This window comes from Pongo pygmaeus, chromosome 6, assembly GCF_028885625.2.
Source record: "Pongo pygmaeus isolate AG05252 chromosome 6, NHGRI_mPonPyg2-v2.0_pri, whole genome shotgun sequence".
Classification (NCBI taxonomy): domain Eukaryota; kingdom Metazoa; phylum Chordata; class Mammalia; order Primates; family Hominidae; genus Pongo; species Pongo pygmaeus.
In genome coordinates, this window is record NC_072379.2 from 50162505 (window position 1) to 50178378 (window position 15874).

At 39.1% G+C, this 15874-nt stretch overlaps 1 protein-coding gene across 9 annotated transcripts in view; it reads left to right on the top strand.

Moving 5' to 3' along the window:
• The window catches only part of MATCAP2 (microtubule associated tyrosine carboxypeptidase 2), a 64417-nt gene that overhangs the window by 35846 nt on the left and 12697 nt on the right, over positions 1–15874 (top strand). The gene's annotated exons all lie outside the window — the stretch shown is intronic.

The following is a 15874-nucleotide window of genomic DNA, read 5'->3' on the forward strand; positions in this document are numbered from 1 at the left end:
CATAATACTTTTTTTTTTTTTTTTTTGAGATGGAGTCTCACTCTGTTGCCCAGGCTAGAGTGGTGATCTCCACTCACTGCAGCCTCAGCCTCCCAGGTTCAACCAATTCTCCTGCCTCAGCCTCCCGAGTAGCTGGGATTATGGGCACCCGCCACGATGCCTGGCTAATTTTTGTATTTTTAGTAAAGACGACGTTTCCCTTCATCTGTTGGCCAGGCTGGTCTCGAACTCCTGACCTCAAGTGATCCACCCACTGCGACCTCCCAAAGTGTTGGGATTACAGGCATGAGCCACCGTGCCCAGCCCATACTGTCTTTCTAATAATAAAACATTAAGAGTGATATAGCTTGATTTATTATAAAAAGACATATCCATGAGTGAAACAGTATAGTTGCAGTAAGAGCTGAAAAAGAAAGCTGCAAGAAAAGTTCTTTTTTTTTTTAAATTTTTAAGATGGAGTCTCACTGCGTTGCCCAGGCTGGAGTGCAGTGGCACAATTTCAGCTTACTGCAACCTCCGCTGCCTGGGTTCAAGCGATTCTCCTGCCTTGTCCTCCCAAGTAGCTGGGATTACAGGCATGCGCTGCCACGCCCGGCTATTTTTTTGTATTTTTAGTAGAGACAGGGTTTCACCATGTTGGCCAGGCTGGTCTCAAACTTCTGACCTCAGGTAATCCACCCGCCTCGGCCTCCCAAAGTGCTGGGATTATAGGCATGAGCCACTGCGCCCGGTGAAAAGTTTATTTTTAAGAAAGTGTTTGATGTTTCTCAAAAAAGGCATTTTCATCACAACCATATAATTTAAGAGTTAGGGTATTGTTTGATATTGATAGATGTCTATTTGAGTGGAAAAACTATTTTCTTTGTGTTATTGTATCTTAAAATTTTTTTTTTTTAACAGGATCTCCCTTTGTCACCCAGTCTGGAGTACAGTGGTGCAAACATGGCTCACTGCAGCCTTGACCTCCTGGGTGCAAGCAGTCCTCCCACCTCAGCCCCGCAAGTAGCTGAACTATAGGCATGTGCCACCATGCCTGGCTAATTTTTGTATTTTTTGTACAGACGGGATTTTACCATGTTGCCCATGCTGGTTCCAAACTCCTGAGCTCATGCAGTCCACCTGCCTCGGCCTCCCAAAGTGCTGGGATTACAGGCATGAGCCACCACACCCGGCCCTAAATTTTTTTTTTACTACTTTAGTGGAAGTTAATAGTTCTATGCTGTCAAGAGTAACTTAGTAGAGTTATTGGAAACCTCAGATATATTTAAAATAGAGGTTTCATTCTTATTTGGCAGTCATTCTGCCAAAATAGAGAAAAGGAAAGGACTGTGATTCTGACAGCCCCTTTTTCCCTACACCAGAGCAACATAGCACACAACACTCTATGGCATAGCAGTGCATTTGCATTTATAGACTTCATATTTTATTTATTTATTTATGAGCCAGAGTCTTGCTCTGTCCCCCAGGCTGGAGTGCAATGATGCAGTCTCGGCTCACTGCAGTCTCCACCTCCCAGGTTCAAGCAATTCTCCTGCCTCAGCCTCCCGAGTAGCTGGGACTATAGGCACGGGCTACCATGCCCAGCTAATTTTTGTACTTTTAGTAGAGACAGGGTTTCACCATGTTTGCCAGGCTGGTCTTGAACTCCTGACCTCAGGTGATCCGCCTCCCTTGGCCTCCCAAATGCTGGGACTACAGGCGTGAGCTACCACACCCAGCCATAGTTCAAATTTTAAAAGTAAGTACCTATTTGGACCAACTTCATTATGTTAGGAAATAAATTCTGATTTTCATTCTCCTTGGTTAGCAAACTATATAGTCATGGTATATAGGTTCACAAACTCAGATGCCTATAGGATCTGGGCAAAAATTGTAAATGAAACTGGCTGGGTACAGTAGTAAATTGGAAATCAGAGAGCAGTTATTTTGTTTGAGCCACAGTTTGGAACCAGTATCTGTGAGATTTTCAAGGGAAGGTAGAAACCTGAATTTTATATGAAGTCTTCCAGTTTGTAAACATTGATACCTAAGTCAGTTAAAACACAGGCTGAGGCTGGCCATGGCGCCTCATGGCTATAATCCCAGCACTTCGGGAGGCCGAGGTGGGTGGATTGCTTGAGGCCAGGAGTTTAAGACCAGCCTGGCCAGCATAGTGAAACCCTGTCTCTACTAAAAATACAAAAATTAGCTGGGCATGGTGGCGCATGCCTGTAATCTCAGCTACTTCGGAGGCTGACATGAGGATTGAGAGAATTGCTTGAACCCGGGAAGTGGAGGTTGCAGTGAGCCAAGATCACACCAATTGCACTACAGCCTGGGCGACAGAATGAGACTCTGTCTCAAAAAAAAAAGAAACACAGTCCGTCCAGACCAATGAAGACCTCTCTGTGGGCCACATTTTCCCCTTGGATTGCCATTTTGCTACCTCTAATTCACCAGCCCTGTTTAACATAGGCTCCATTTTATTAGAATCAATGATTAGTATGGCAAAGACTTAAATGTGATCATCTGAAAACAGTCTTTTGATTTTAGCGTTTATAGTGTGAATGGAATAGGCAATTCATTGTTATATTAAAACACATACGTAATAGGTACATATATAATATTACATTATTGTGCTTTAAAATGACTCAAATGTTCATTTTTCTTTTTTGATAGAAAAAAAATTTAATTGGAAATAAATTGCCTTCACTAATAGGATGTCGTGACGTAAAATTTCTTTAAAGCTAAGTTATAATTGTACTAGTATTGAAATATTATTTTATCTTTGTAGACCTCAGGTCATCAAAACAATGAAGGGGAGGGAAAAGTAAGCCTTCTTTAAATTATACCTTTCCCTAGGTGACATGATATTCTGTTTAGCAAATCACAAACCTTTCACAGATACACTGAAGTTACAAGGTTTTTAGAATTTTGAGTTTAGTATGTTCCATAGTAGCCTTGTGTATTAGATCGGAGAACTGGGGTTATTTCTTAACCTAAACAGCAAGAAAGATTTTTTTACAGATCAGAGATGGAAACTCCCCCATCAGATTATATGTCCTTGGAAGGAGATATGACCTTGATGACTCATTGAAAGGCTTTGTTGATTTGCCTTTGAAAACTTGATTAACATGTACATTCTCAGGTTCTTACCTTAACAAAGTCTTTTCAACAAAACAGGTTGAATATCTGCTTTTCCCCTTGTAGGTGGTGAAAGAATAGTCTGCGGTATTAAGCCATTTATAAATATCTTATCCTGGTAGCAGTTACCCTCTTATTTTCCCACTCACCCTTTTATACATCCAGAATACCCCCAGCCCTGATAACACAGAAATTCAGCCGAGAATACAAGAGGGGTGTAAGGTGTGGGGTGGGTGTGTGGAGGCAAGGAGGGTCAGATAAGTTACAGGTGACAACTTAATTCTTTGCCTGGCTGTGTCATTCATTGAAGGCATAGTCAGTGTCTGAGATGTATTTATTTTCTAGGTTCTGCATAGGTAGAATATAATATTTTGAAATATTTTGGTTTGTTTCTTTTTATGACAATCTGGTCCTAGTCTGCAGTTCACGTTACAGAAAACTGGATTGTTGGCAAAAGTACTTTTGCTCCCTTGTGTCTCTCCCCTGCTCTCCACACTGCTGTCAGTGTCTTCCTACGATGCAAATTCGATCATCTCACCTGTTCAAAAAAACTTCGGGGCTCCTCATAATTTAGGATAAAGTTCAAAATCTTTGTTATGGCCTGCAAGGCCTTATACTAAGGTCAACTGTATTCTCCCACAGCATCTCACATAAATATCTGTCACAGCATTTATCCACTGTTACCATCCTTCAGTTTCTTGTTTGTCTTTATCCACAGACCAACCTCCTTGCGAGAAGTGTGTTTTTCTTTGTTTTTCTTATTTCAGCTATTCCCAGAATTGAGCGCAGTTCCTGGCACTGAATAAACAAGTTTCCCAGTGCCTGTCCATCCCAGGAACGCTGCAGTCTTGTCAAATCAAGCTCTATTTCACTTTCTTTAGTTTCTGTATGCTTATGATGATATTAGCCCCTTTTGCATGAAATGTCCTCTATTTCCTCTAATCCCCTACTTCTATTTCCCTTTTTTCAATGATCTCACAATATTTATAATTCCATTAAAGTATTACTACATTGGATCTGTTTATATGTCATCTCTGCCAGTCTAATGGTAGAACAGGGACTTAGATTCTAAAATATAAAACTGCATAAAAGTGACAGTGATTGGCACATAGAAGGTGAGGAATAGCTAGATAAGTGAATGGTCCTTTTTGCTGGTATGTTAAAAATGTAGTGAAATACTTTATAAACAGTGGATCCAAATTTGTGACCCAGGGGTCAAGTTCAGCCTGCATATATGTTTTGTTTGGCCAGCACAGTGTTTTATAAAGCATTGGAATGTAAATATGCTCTTCTTTTGCCTCTTCCAGATGTCTTATAATCAGTAGCTTTACACAGTGATTGCTGCTTACAGCTGAAGGGATTTTACTGTGTGACTACCACTGTCCCATTAGTTTGTGGCTATAATACCTTAAATGGAGGCCTAATGATCTGATTGAGTAATCACAAGTCTTTATATACCTAATTTGCTACCAGGAAGCAATAACCAGCATTGAAAAACTCATTTAGTATCTTGCTTTTCATTCTGAGAAGCTTAAAGAGCCGAATATGAATATGTGTGTATATATATCCCATGCTTATCCGAAGTAACCATTTTCGGACTGTTCTGAGGAACACCACCTAAGCAAAGGAATCATATGTGTTGGAAAACATAGAATATTATATTCATCTCCAACATTCACCACACATAGTATCATAATAAAAGCTTAGAAGAGTCTTTTGTTTAACTTTAATATTTTCCAAATTAATTTGGCCTTGAAACCTTTAAAAAACAGTATCTTGTTGATCGCTTTCCCTCAAGAAAGTTTGGAAAACACTGGCTTAAAGAAAAGGACGGTCTGAGATCCTAGGGATTATTCTGTTTGTTGTGGGGGCGGGGGGGGGAGTTTTAGATTCTAGAATTTTCTGAAAAGGAGAGGAATGAAGGGAGAGTTCGAGTGGTATATTAACTAGTAAGGCAGGAAAAACATAACCTTGAGTAAAAAGTTGGAGGGCAAACCAATTACCTTAAATCCTAAAATTAAAACCCGGTGATCTTCTGTTAAAACTTAAGTACTTTCTACAGTCATATGGGAAATAAGCACATTCACAGCCCCTCCATGCTTTCATTTTGTCTTCACAACTCTGTGAGGTAAATAAGGCAGAGATTTTAATCTCCCTTTTGCCAGTGACGAACTTAAACCTGAGAAAGGTACAATGACAAACCTAAGAGCACACAGTCAGCAAATGGTGGGGCCCCAATGTAAAACCAGGTCTTCTGACTTCTAGTCTTTCCACAGCATCATCCTACCCCCTATCATACTGGTGTCCTCATTGTATATAGTTTTTCATTGAGTGAAAACTGCAGTTGAGAAGGGAGATAGTTTTTTAGCACATGATTGATGGTCAGGTTTCCAGATTGCTAAACAGTAAACAAAATCAGCAAGTAAACCAAAAGTTTGTCATTAAACAAAATATTGAGATTTTTCAGAAACTTTATTATCTAAGACAGTGTTGAAAGTTTTATATAGAAAACTTTTTTTTCTCGATTAGTGATTTCAATGTTAAATTATGCTATTTGATTACTCTTCCCTTTAAAAAAAATAGCTTTATTAAGATACAATTCACATGTCATACTAAAGTATGCAGTTCTCCTGCAATGTAAAACTAAACTAAAAAAAATTATAAACAATAAAATAGACTGGACATGGTGGCTCAGGCCTGTAATGCCAGCACTTTGGGGGGCCAAGGCAGGTGGATCATGAGGTCAGGAGTTCGAGACCAGCCTGACCAACATGGTGAAAACCTGTCTCTACTAAAAATATAAAAATTAGCCGGGTGTGGTGGCGGGCACCTATAATCCTAGCTACTCAGGAGGCTGAGGCAGGAGAATCGCTTGAACCTGGCAGGTGGAGGTTGCAGTAAGCCAAGATCATGCCACTGCACTCCAGCCCGGGCAACAGAGCGACACTCTGTCTCAAAAAAGTAAAATAAAATAAATAAAAATAAAGAGAGTACAGTTCAGTGGTTTTTAATGTATTTAGAGTTGTGCAACTATAACCACTAATTCTAGAACATTTCGTCACCTCAAAAAGAAACACTGTACCCATTAGCAATCATTCCCCATCTCACCAACCTTCCAGCCCTAGGCAACCACCAGTCTACTTTCTGACTTTCTGGATTTGCTTGTTCTGGACTTTCAGTATGAATGGAATCATACAATACCTTGTGGTCCTTTGTGACTGGCTTCTTTCACTTATTATAATGTTTTCAAAGTTTATCCATGCTGTGTTCTAGCATGCATCAGCATTTTTTATTGCTGAATAATATTCCATGTATGGATATACTACATTCTATTTTTTTTATAATTTGATAGACATTTGGGTTGTTTCTACTTTTTGGCTGTTAATAATGCTGTATGAACATTTGTGTACACATTTTTTATGGACAAATGTTTTCAGTTATCTTGGGTCTACATCTAGTAGTGGACTTGTTAGTACATATAATTACTCTGTGTTTATTAACCTTTTAAGGAACTGCCAGACTGTTTTTCAAAGTCATTATACCATTTTAGTTTCCCATCAGCAGCATGTGAGCGTTCCAGTTTCTCCACATTCTCATCAACCCTTTTTTTTTCTGTAGACATCCCAGTGGGAGTGAAGTGGTATCTCATTGTGCTTTTGATTTGCAATTCCCTGATGGTTAATAATGGCCATTTGTATATCCTCTTTGGAAAACTGCCTATTTCAGATCCTTTGCCAATTTTTCAGTTGAATTATTTGTTCTTATTATTGAGTTGCAGGAATTCTTTATATATTTTAGATATCAGATATGAAATTTGCAAACATTTTCTCCCACTCTTCGGGTCACTTTTTATTTTTATGATAGTATCCTTTGAAGCACAATTTTGATGAAGTCCATCTTATCTTTTTGTTGTTTGTGCTTTTGGTGTCATATCTAAGATCCCATTGCCTAATCCAGGGTCATGAAGATGTATGCCTATGCTTGCTTCTAAGAGTTTTATTGCTTTAGCTCTTAAGAGGTTAAGGTCTTGGATCCATTTTGAGTTAATTTTTATATATGATATGGGATAGAGGTCCAGGATCCTGAGATGACAGATCTGTAATATGAATAATGGTGCTATTCTATTTTGTGTGGCATTGTAAGTGACATTCAGATGAGGAGAGAGAGAAGACCATTTCCTTCATGTGGAACAATTACTCATTTTGCTTTTATTTCCTCTTTGCTCTAGATTCTGGGTCTCTGAAAATCAATTTGTTTTGATGCCTATAAGATATGCAAAGCTTTATTTAAAATATTCTCTTCTTCAACTATATGCTTCTGGTGAAGAAAAATCTTTTAAAAATTTAAAAATATATTCTCATTCTATAAAGAGGGAAAGATTCAGAAATGATTGATTTGTGAATAGAGATAATAATAATTTAGTAAAAATATGGGTTTTTTTGTTCAATGTTTTTAAAAAGGCAAAAATGTATTTGGTTGCTTGTTTCACATCGGTTTTAGCAAGAAGTGTTATCCTACCTGACAGTGTGTCTTGTGGAACTCAAGAGTAGATTCCGTTATACTATTTTCTAACATGGTAATGGAGGAGTTGGCCAAGTACATTTTAAGATGTACACAAAGGAAAGGTCCAAAGTCAGGTTCATGCAGACTAGGAGGCTGAGACCTGGACAATAGGGATAGGTGTGTGTACATTAAGATGTTCTGGTTCTAGGAATTTTAAAACTGATTTATGAAAATTTTTAATGTTACATTGCTTTCTACTTATGTCACTATTCTTAGAGTTGGAAGGAAGCAAAGAATATATTTGATATCTGTGGGCAAATCTGGGCTACATTTTTAGGGAAGTGGCTGTCTGTTCCATGAGTTAACCTCAAGAATGCAAAGTATACCAACTGTTTTCCTGCTAACAATCATCCCTACCTAAAAATCTATTATAGAAAAATATCAGTTGAATTTTTAAGATTTAAAAACGATTTCATGTATTTCTTTGTTAAATGCAAATACTCCAGAGAAGGGATATCAATGCCTGCCTGGCAAGTGGGAAAAGGTAATTAGATAGTGAATAGAAAGGCCAGGAGATTCCAAAGTAGAAGGCACTTAACCATTTGTTTTTCTAGTTAGAAAAGTAGTTTATATTCAGTATAAAAACTTAGAAAAGTGTGGAGAATAAGAATCCCATAATTCTACCACCCACAGGTAACCACTATTGACCTTTGAGAGTATTTTTCTTTTCCCATGCTTAATGATCATAATTGTGGTCAATGTACTTTCACTTACTTATCATAAACATTTTCTCATATCATTAAAAACCATCAACATTTTTTATATCAGCACCAATTTCAGTGCCTGCATATTTTTCATATAATAGGTGTATAGTAATTAACTTGAATATTTAGATTGTTCCTTGTTGGACTTTTTTATTTCAGAGAAACAGTTTTGTTAGTCATTTACTCTAGGGAGGTTTTTGCCTAGAGCTTGTGGGAATGAGGCTAACTAGTTAATGAGCTGTTCAGAGGAGAGTGTTTCTTTTTCAGTGCAGGTTATTGTAGACATCCTGATGTGTCTCAGAGTGCTTCTCTTCTTATTAACTTACCTAGAAATAATGGCATTTTTTAAGAAAATAGTTTTATTTATTTACAGACAATAAAATTTACTCATTTTAGGTATATATTGCGGTCACTCTCTTTCCCTGAACCGTGTCTCCAGGCAACCAATGATCTGAAGTGGCCATCTGATCAGTTTTACTCAGGTCTTTTTGTCGCTAAGAAAAGTTGCCTTAATTTTGAGTATTTCTCTGAACCATTTATTTTAGTTTTCTTTTATTCATTTTTATAATTAACAGACTTAATATTAGCCATATGCATTTCACATGTCTCACCTTCCCTCTCATTTTGACCTTTTTTCTCTTTTCCTAAGATAATTTTTTATACTTCTTTAAACATTTTCTTTTTCTTTTCTTCCTTCCTTACTTTCTTTCCTTCCTTCTCTTTTCTTTTTCTTTTTTTCTTTTCTTTCCTTCCTTCTTTCCTTCTCTTCTTTCCTTCTTTCCTTCCCTTCCGCCTCCCCTCTCCCTCTCCCTCTCCTTTCCCTTCCCTTTCCTTCCCTTCCCTCCCCTCCTCTCCTCTCCCCTCCCCTCTCCTCTCCCCTCCCCTCTCCCCTCCCCTCCTCTCTCCCTCTCCCCTCCCGCCCCCCTTCCCTCTCCTCTCCCCTCCCCTCCTCTCTCCCTCTCCCCTCCCGCCCCCCTTCCCCCTCCTCTCCCCTCCCGTCCCCCTTCCCCCTCCCCTCCCCCTCCGCTCCCCCCTCCCCGCTCCCCTCCCCTCCCCCTACCCTTCCCCTCTCCTCCTCTCTCCACAGTTCCCCTCCCCTCCTCTCTCCTCCCTTCCCCTCTGCTCCCCTCTCCTCTCCTCTCCTACAGGGTCTCATTATATTGACCAGGCTGGTCTTGAACTCAAACTCCTGGCCTCAAGTGGTCCTCCTACCTTGGCTTCCTAGAGTGCTGGGAGGCTTGAGCTATCATGCCTGGCCTCTAAGAAAATTTTTGAAGATTATTATTGGTTTTATTAATTTGTAAGATGAAGCTTTCACTTTCTAAAATTTTATTGGTTTCCTGCAGAATGTATTAGGTTGGACCATTTTAAATTATTCATATTTAATCATTTTGACCTACAAAGATGGCAGTGTCATCTGGTTTAACCTAATATTCTTTCAGAGGTAGGTATGTTCTTCATTTGAGTTTTCAGGGTAATGCTTCCTATTTCCTTGGAACATCACAGTTCTTCACAGAGCTCATGTATCTTTGTAAAAATTACTCATCCGTGGCTGGACGTGGTGGCTCGTGCGTATAATTCTAACACTTTGGGAGACCAAGGCAGGCGGATTGCCTGAGCTCAGGAGTTCGAGAACAGCCTGGGCAACACGCTGAAACTCTGTCTCTACTAAAATACAAAAAAATTAGATGGGCGTGGCAGCATGCGCCTGCAGTCTCAGCTACTCAGGAGGCTGAGGCAGGAGAATCGCTTGAACCTGGGAGGTGGAAGTTGCAGTGAGCCAAGATCGCACCACTGCACTCCAGCCTGGGCGACAGAGGGAGACTCTGTTTCCAAAACAAACAAAAAAATTACTCATCCATGATTAAGAAGCACCAGATCCAGGCTTAAGATTGGTCTGAAGACAGGCATAAGGAGTCATCTCTCTACTGGAGTCTTCAGAGTCTTGACTTCCTGAGAGTTGATTTCTCAAGCTTCCTGGTCCAGGCTCCTGAGCTTAGGGACCTGCTAAACGTTCATGTGGTGGTGTTCTGCAATATTTTAGTATGACTACGAGAACAAGGATGAAAGAGAGTTAAGACCAGCCTGACCAACATGGTGAAACCCCATCTCTACTAAAAATACAAAAATTAGCTGGGCATGGTGGCAGATGCCTGTAATCCCAGCTACTTGGGAGGCTGAGGCAGGAGAATAGCTTGAACCCGGGAGGCAGGCGTTGCAGTGAGCTGAGATCAAGCCGTTGCATTCCCGCCTGGACAACAGGATGAGACTCCATCTCAGAAAAAAAAAAAAGACCTATGTAGTGTTTTACAAACTATATTCCACCAAAACATTGTGTGTTTTAGTGCTTCCACAAACACTGAAATATTTTCTAACAGACAATTAAAGTTTAAGGTGGAGTTCTGTGAGATTTTGTCTGAAAAAAAGTTCTGCTAAGAACTAAAGTTGAAAGCTAGTGTTTCAAGGAATCTAAGGTAAATTCTAGACCATTTTCCAGGAAATGCATGTCTTAGTACAAAAAATGCATTTGGGCTGCTGTAACAAAATACCATAAACTGAGTAGCTTATGAATGACAGAATTTATTTCTCATGGTTCTGGTGCCTGGGAAGTCCAAAATCAAGGCACCATCAGATCTGGTGTCTGATGAGAACCCTCTTTCTAGTTGATGGAAGGCACCTTAGAAGGCTGTGTGTCCTCACATGGTGGAAGGGGCTAGCTAGCTCTTTGGGGCCACTTTTATTTAGAGGCAGATGTTGCATAGGTCTTGTCTTGAACTCCTGGCCTCAGGTGATCATCCCACCTTGGTCTCTCAAGGTGCTGGGATTACAGGCATGAGCCACTGTAGTAAAAGAGCCCTGGGGCCTCTTTTATAAAGGCACTAATCACAATCATGAAGGTTCTACCCTAATGACCTAATCACTTTCCAAAGGCCCTACCTCCTAATACCCTCACCTTGGGGGTTAGGATTTCAAAATAAAAATGTGGGTGGGGCATAAATATTCAGATTATAGCAATGCAGAAAATGAAAACCTGCATTTCCCATGATGTATTACAATCAGGAGTCTACCTTAGGCTATAGGACTTCAAGTAAGGGAACCATATATCCCGGAATGCAATGTATCACATCTCTTTTTTCTTCTTACCCATTCTTTTTCTTTGGAGTTATATATTATATTGGGAGATGTATTTTTCTTATTAACATAAGTGATGATATAATGGAGAAGAGAGAGGTTTGATATGAAATTTATTGCCTCTAAAAGTATTACCCATGTGGAGGTGTGTGAATGCCTGATTCTTCAAGTGGTGTAAACATTGATTCTCTGAACTCTAGGGGGAGCGGATAAACTACCTTTTTTCTCCCTTTTAAAATAAAATAACTTTTTACTTCTGTTCATAGCACTAACATATTACATATTGTGAGGAATTTTAAAACTTCTGAAAAATACAAATAATAAACATCAGTGCAACCCATCAATCATCTGATTCCCAGACATGAACTTAAGCCTTTCGGTATATTCCTCCAAGCTTCCCTGTGCCTTTTAAAGCTGCTGTTTCCGTTTTCCAAAATTGGGATTAGACTCAAAATATCTGTGGCCTGCAGTTGAGAAGTTGTATAAGGAAGCAGAAATCATTGTAACACAAAAATATTCACTGATGAAGTGATTGACTCATTGCCATTCAACATGATTTCTTTCTTCAAGCTTGAACTTATTTCCACCAATTCAGCTACTGTCGCTATCTCTATGCTGTGGGATATTATAATGCAGATGGGGGGAGGTTAGTTCTTAGGATCAGTGAAGGATGCTGCAGGTCACTGATAAGTCTGTGTTGGACCAGTTGAAAAACTGATGAAGAAAATAATCAATAAAGATAATGAAAGGCTAGACATTCAGAGAAGAGTGATTGAATATAATGTAATATTTAAAGCTGAATATTAAGATTGCCTTTTAGGAACATTGATGTAGCTCCCATTAAGTGTTGACACTGTGATGGTGCCATGCAAGTCAAGATGAAACAAAGGAGGTGATATGCTGTTATGTACCATTGTGATAGAAGAATTGCATTCCGTCAGCAAAGAAACAAACAAAAATCCCACTGCTTTTATTCATTCTTTGATTTAGTCATTCATTCTGTGATCTGTGATAACAAGGAACACGTGTATTTAAGTTTTTCATAATTCTCTAGACTTTTATATTTGCTACAAGAAATAACCAGATAACCACATTTTCCTACCGAGTAAGCATATGCCTTAGAAAAGCTATTATAATTTTATCTGAAATTAAGTACATGCTTTAAAAGACGTATAAGCAGGCCAAGTGCAGTGGCTCATGCCTATAATCCCAGCACTAACTTTAGGAGGCCGAGACAGGCGGATCACTTGAGGCCATGAGTTCGAGACCAGCCTGGCCAACATGGTGAAACCTCATCTCTACTAAAAAATACAAAAATTAGCCGGGCATGATGGCAGATGCCTGTAATCCCAGCTACTCAGGAGGCTGAGGCAGGAGAATCACTCAGGAATTTGAGAACAGCCTGGGCAACACCTGGAAGGTGGAGGTTGCAGTGAGCTGAGATCGTGCCACTGCACCTCAGCCTGGCAACAGAGTGAGATTCCGTTTCAAGAAAAAAAAAAAAAGATCTATGAGCAGAAATCATAATACTTCTTAGAGATATTTTTTAACCATTTTTAAGTCTTCACAGTTCAATATATTAATACAAGGTACCACTTCTCTTCTGCAATTCTTCAGGCCACATTTGTCACATTCTTCTTACTCTTTGATACATGGATAACTGGTGACTATTAGGTTAGTGTATGCAAAGTATCTTTGCTAATCTCCTAAAACGGGTTTTTAATTATATGCTAATTTGTGCTTTTAATTGTCTTAGTTGTCATATGGATTAATCAGCTTCTGGAGCACTTGTATTTGCCCTTCTCTGAAATCCCTCTCACATTTTACATGCACTTGAATCACCTGGGGATCTTGTTAAAATGCAGATTCTGAATCAATAGGCATGAAGGTGATAAGTGGCCAAAATTCTGCATTTGGCACCAGTTCCCATGCCACGCCAGTGCTGCTGGCCTTCAGACTATACTTTGAATAGCAAGGCTTTCAGTAACAGTTTTGGGCCCAGAAGCCAGGCAAAGCCTATTGAAGCCATTTCTTATTATGATAACTTAATGATACATGCCTAGTTTATTAGTAATATATATTTTTCAATTAGTGATATATATGTTGAATTATGACTTGCAGTATGTGAGCTTTCTTGTAATTTTTGTTTCAGGCATGTTATCTACAGTGGTGTTGTTTATAGAGAATGGTGTTGACAAACTCTGTAAAAATACTTAAAAAAAAGGTTTATTCTAAGACAAATATGAAGGACCATGGCCTGAGACATAGTCTCAAGAAGTCCTGAGAAAATGTGTCCATGGTGGTTGGGTTACAGCTTGGTTTTATACATTTTAGGGAAACATCTTATGTCTCAATCAATACATGTGAGGAATGCATTGGTTTGGTCTAAAAAGATAGGACAACTCAAAGAGGGGGCTTACAGCATATAGGTGGATTCAAAGATTTTCTGATTGGCAGTTGACTGAAAGAGTTAAGTTATCTGAAAATCTGGAATCAATAGAAAGGAGTGTTTGGTTTCAGTTAAGGAAGTCTAGAGACCAAGGTTCTTATTACGTAGATGAAGTCTCATAGGTGGCCACCCTTAGAAATAATAGATGACAAATGTTTCTTATTCAAACCTTTCAAACGTATAATCCTAGCATTTTGGGAGGCTGAGATGGGAGGATCACTTGACCTTGAGTTCAGGACTAGCCTGGGCAACATAGTGAGACCTTGTGTCTATTTTTTTTTTAATTAAAAATAAAAATAAAAGGTGCTAGAGACTGGGCGTGGTGACTCATACCTGTAATCCCAGCACTTTGGGAGGTGGAGGTGGGAGGATCATTTGAGGCCAGGAATTGACCAGCCTGGGTAACATAGAAAGACTGTCTCTACAAAAAAATTTTAAAAATTAGCCAGCATGGTGGTGTATGTCTGTTGTCCCAGCTACTCAGGAGACAGATGGGAGGATCCCTTGAGGCCAGGAGGTTGAGTATATAGTGAGCCATGATCGCGCTACTGTGCTCCGACCTGGCTGACAGAGCAAGATACTGTATCCAGAGAAACAAAAATAAAAATAAATACATTAAAAAGGTGCTAGACTCTCAGTTAATGTCTTCAGGACTGGGAGGGCCTGGAAAGGGAAAGATCTAGTTATGTTATAGAGATTCAACAGATGCAGAATTTACCCCCACAAAAGAGCTTTGCAGGGCCATTTCAAAATATGGCAAAGAAACATATTTTGGGGTAAAATATTTTTATTTCCTTCTTTATCAGTCTTGTGATGTTATGCCAGAGTCAGGTTGGAAGGTAAGCCACACTATATAGGGTTAAATAAGACCCATCTTAGGAGATTTTATGGTTTAAAGGGCATGAGCCTGCAGGCCCTTTAGATAGGAATTTGGGCAAAAGAGGAAAACAAAGATCAGAGTTTAGTCCTCATTGGTAACATACCAATGATGATATAATAGATAATATGTATTGACTACTTATTATGTCACAGACACCATGCTTTATAAAGGTTAACTAAATTTTCTCAATAAAACCATGAAGTAGATGTTATTATTGTTATCCTCATTTACAAATGAGGAGGCTGAGGCCAGTCAGAAGGTAGTGAGTTATCTCAATTGATTGTTCACATCAGTTACAGGTCAAACTCCTTGCTCTACTCTTTTCCCTTTTCTCACTGCTGCACTGGACTAGTGTAATAATAATAATAATAATAATAATAATAATAAACAAGTTTAGTGACTTGCTCATGATGGCACAGCCAGAAGAGGACAGAGCCATGGCATCAACTCCAGAGCTTGTACGTGTAATCTCTTTACTAGTCTGACAGCTCAGAAACTACAGATTTATATGACATGTATATGAATTCCCTAGGTTCTTACACAATTCATGTAAGATAGAGTTGAATTTTTTAGCTTTTTTCCCAAAAGGCCTTTGAAAAGCAATTTTCTTTTTCCTCAGGTGTTCCTTTCTATGACTTTCCCATAGATACTGATAATTTGTGATTCCTTACCAGTTATTTTTAGTTCTCCATTCTGCATATGTGTGTTAATTTGTGCATATGTGAAAAAATATCTCATTCTAATTCCTTTGCTGCAAAAATTTATGAAGAATGAAAAGTAGATAATATCCTGCCTTGACTGAAAGATAAAGGTATTTTTATTAATGTTGAGAATTTGTTTTCTGCCAAAGAGTAGCCCAGGAAAATAGATAGATTGTTGCAGAAGACTGATTGCTTTTTTTTTTTTTTTTTTTGTGATGGAGTTTCACTCTTGTTGCCCAGGCTGGAGTGCAATGGTGCGATCTCGGCTCCTCACCACCTCCGCCTCCTGGGTTGTGCAAGGATTCTTCTGCTTCAGCCTCCC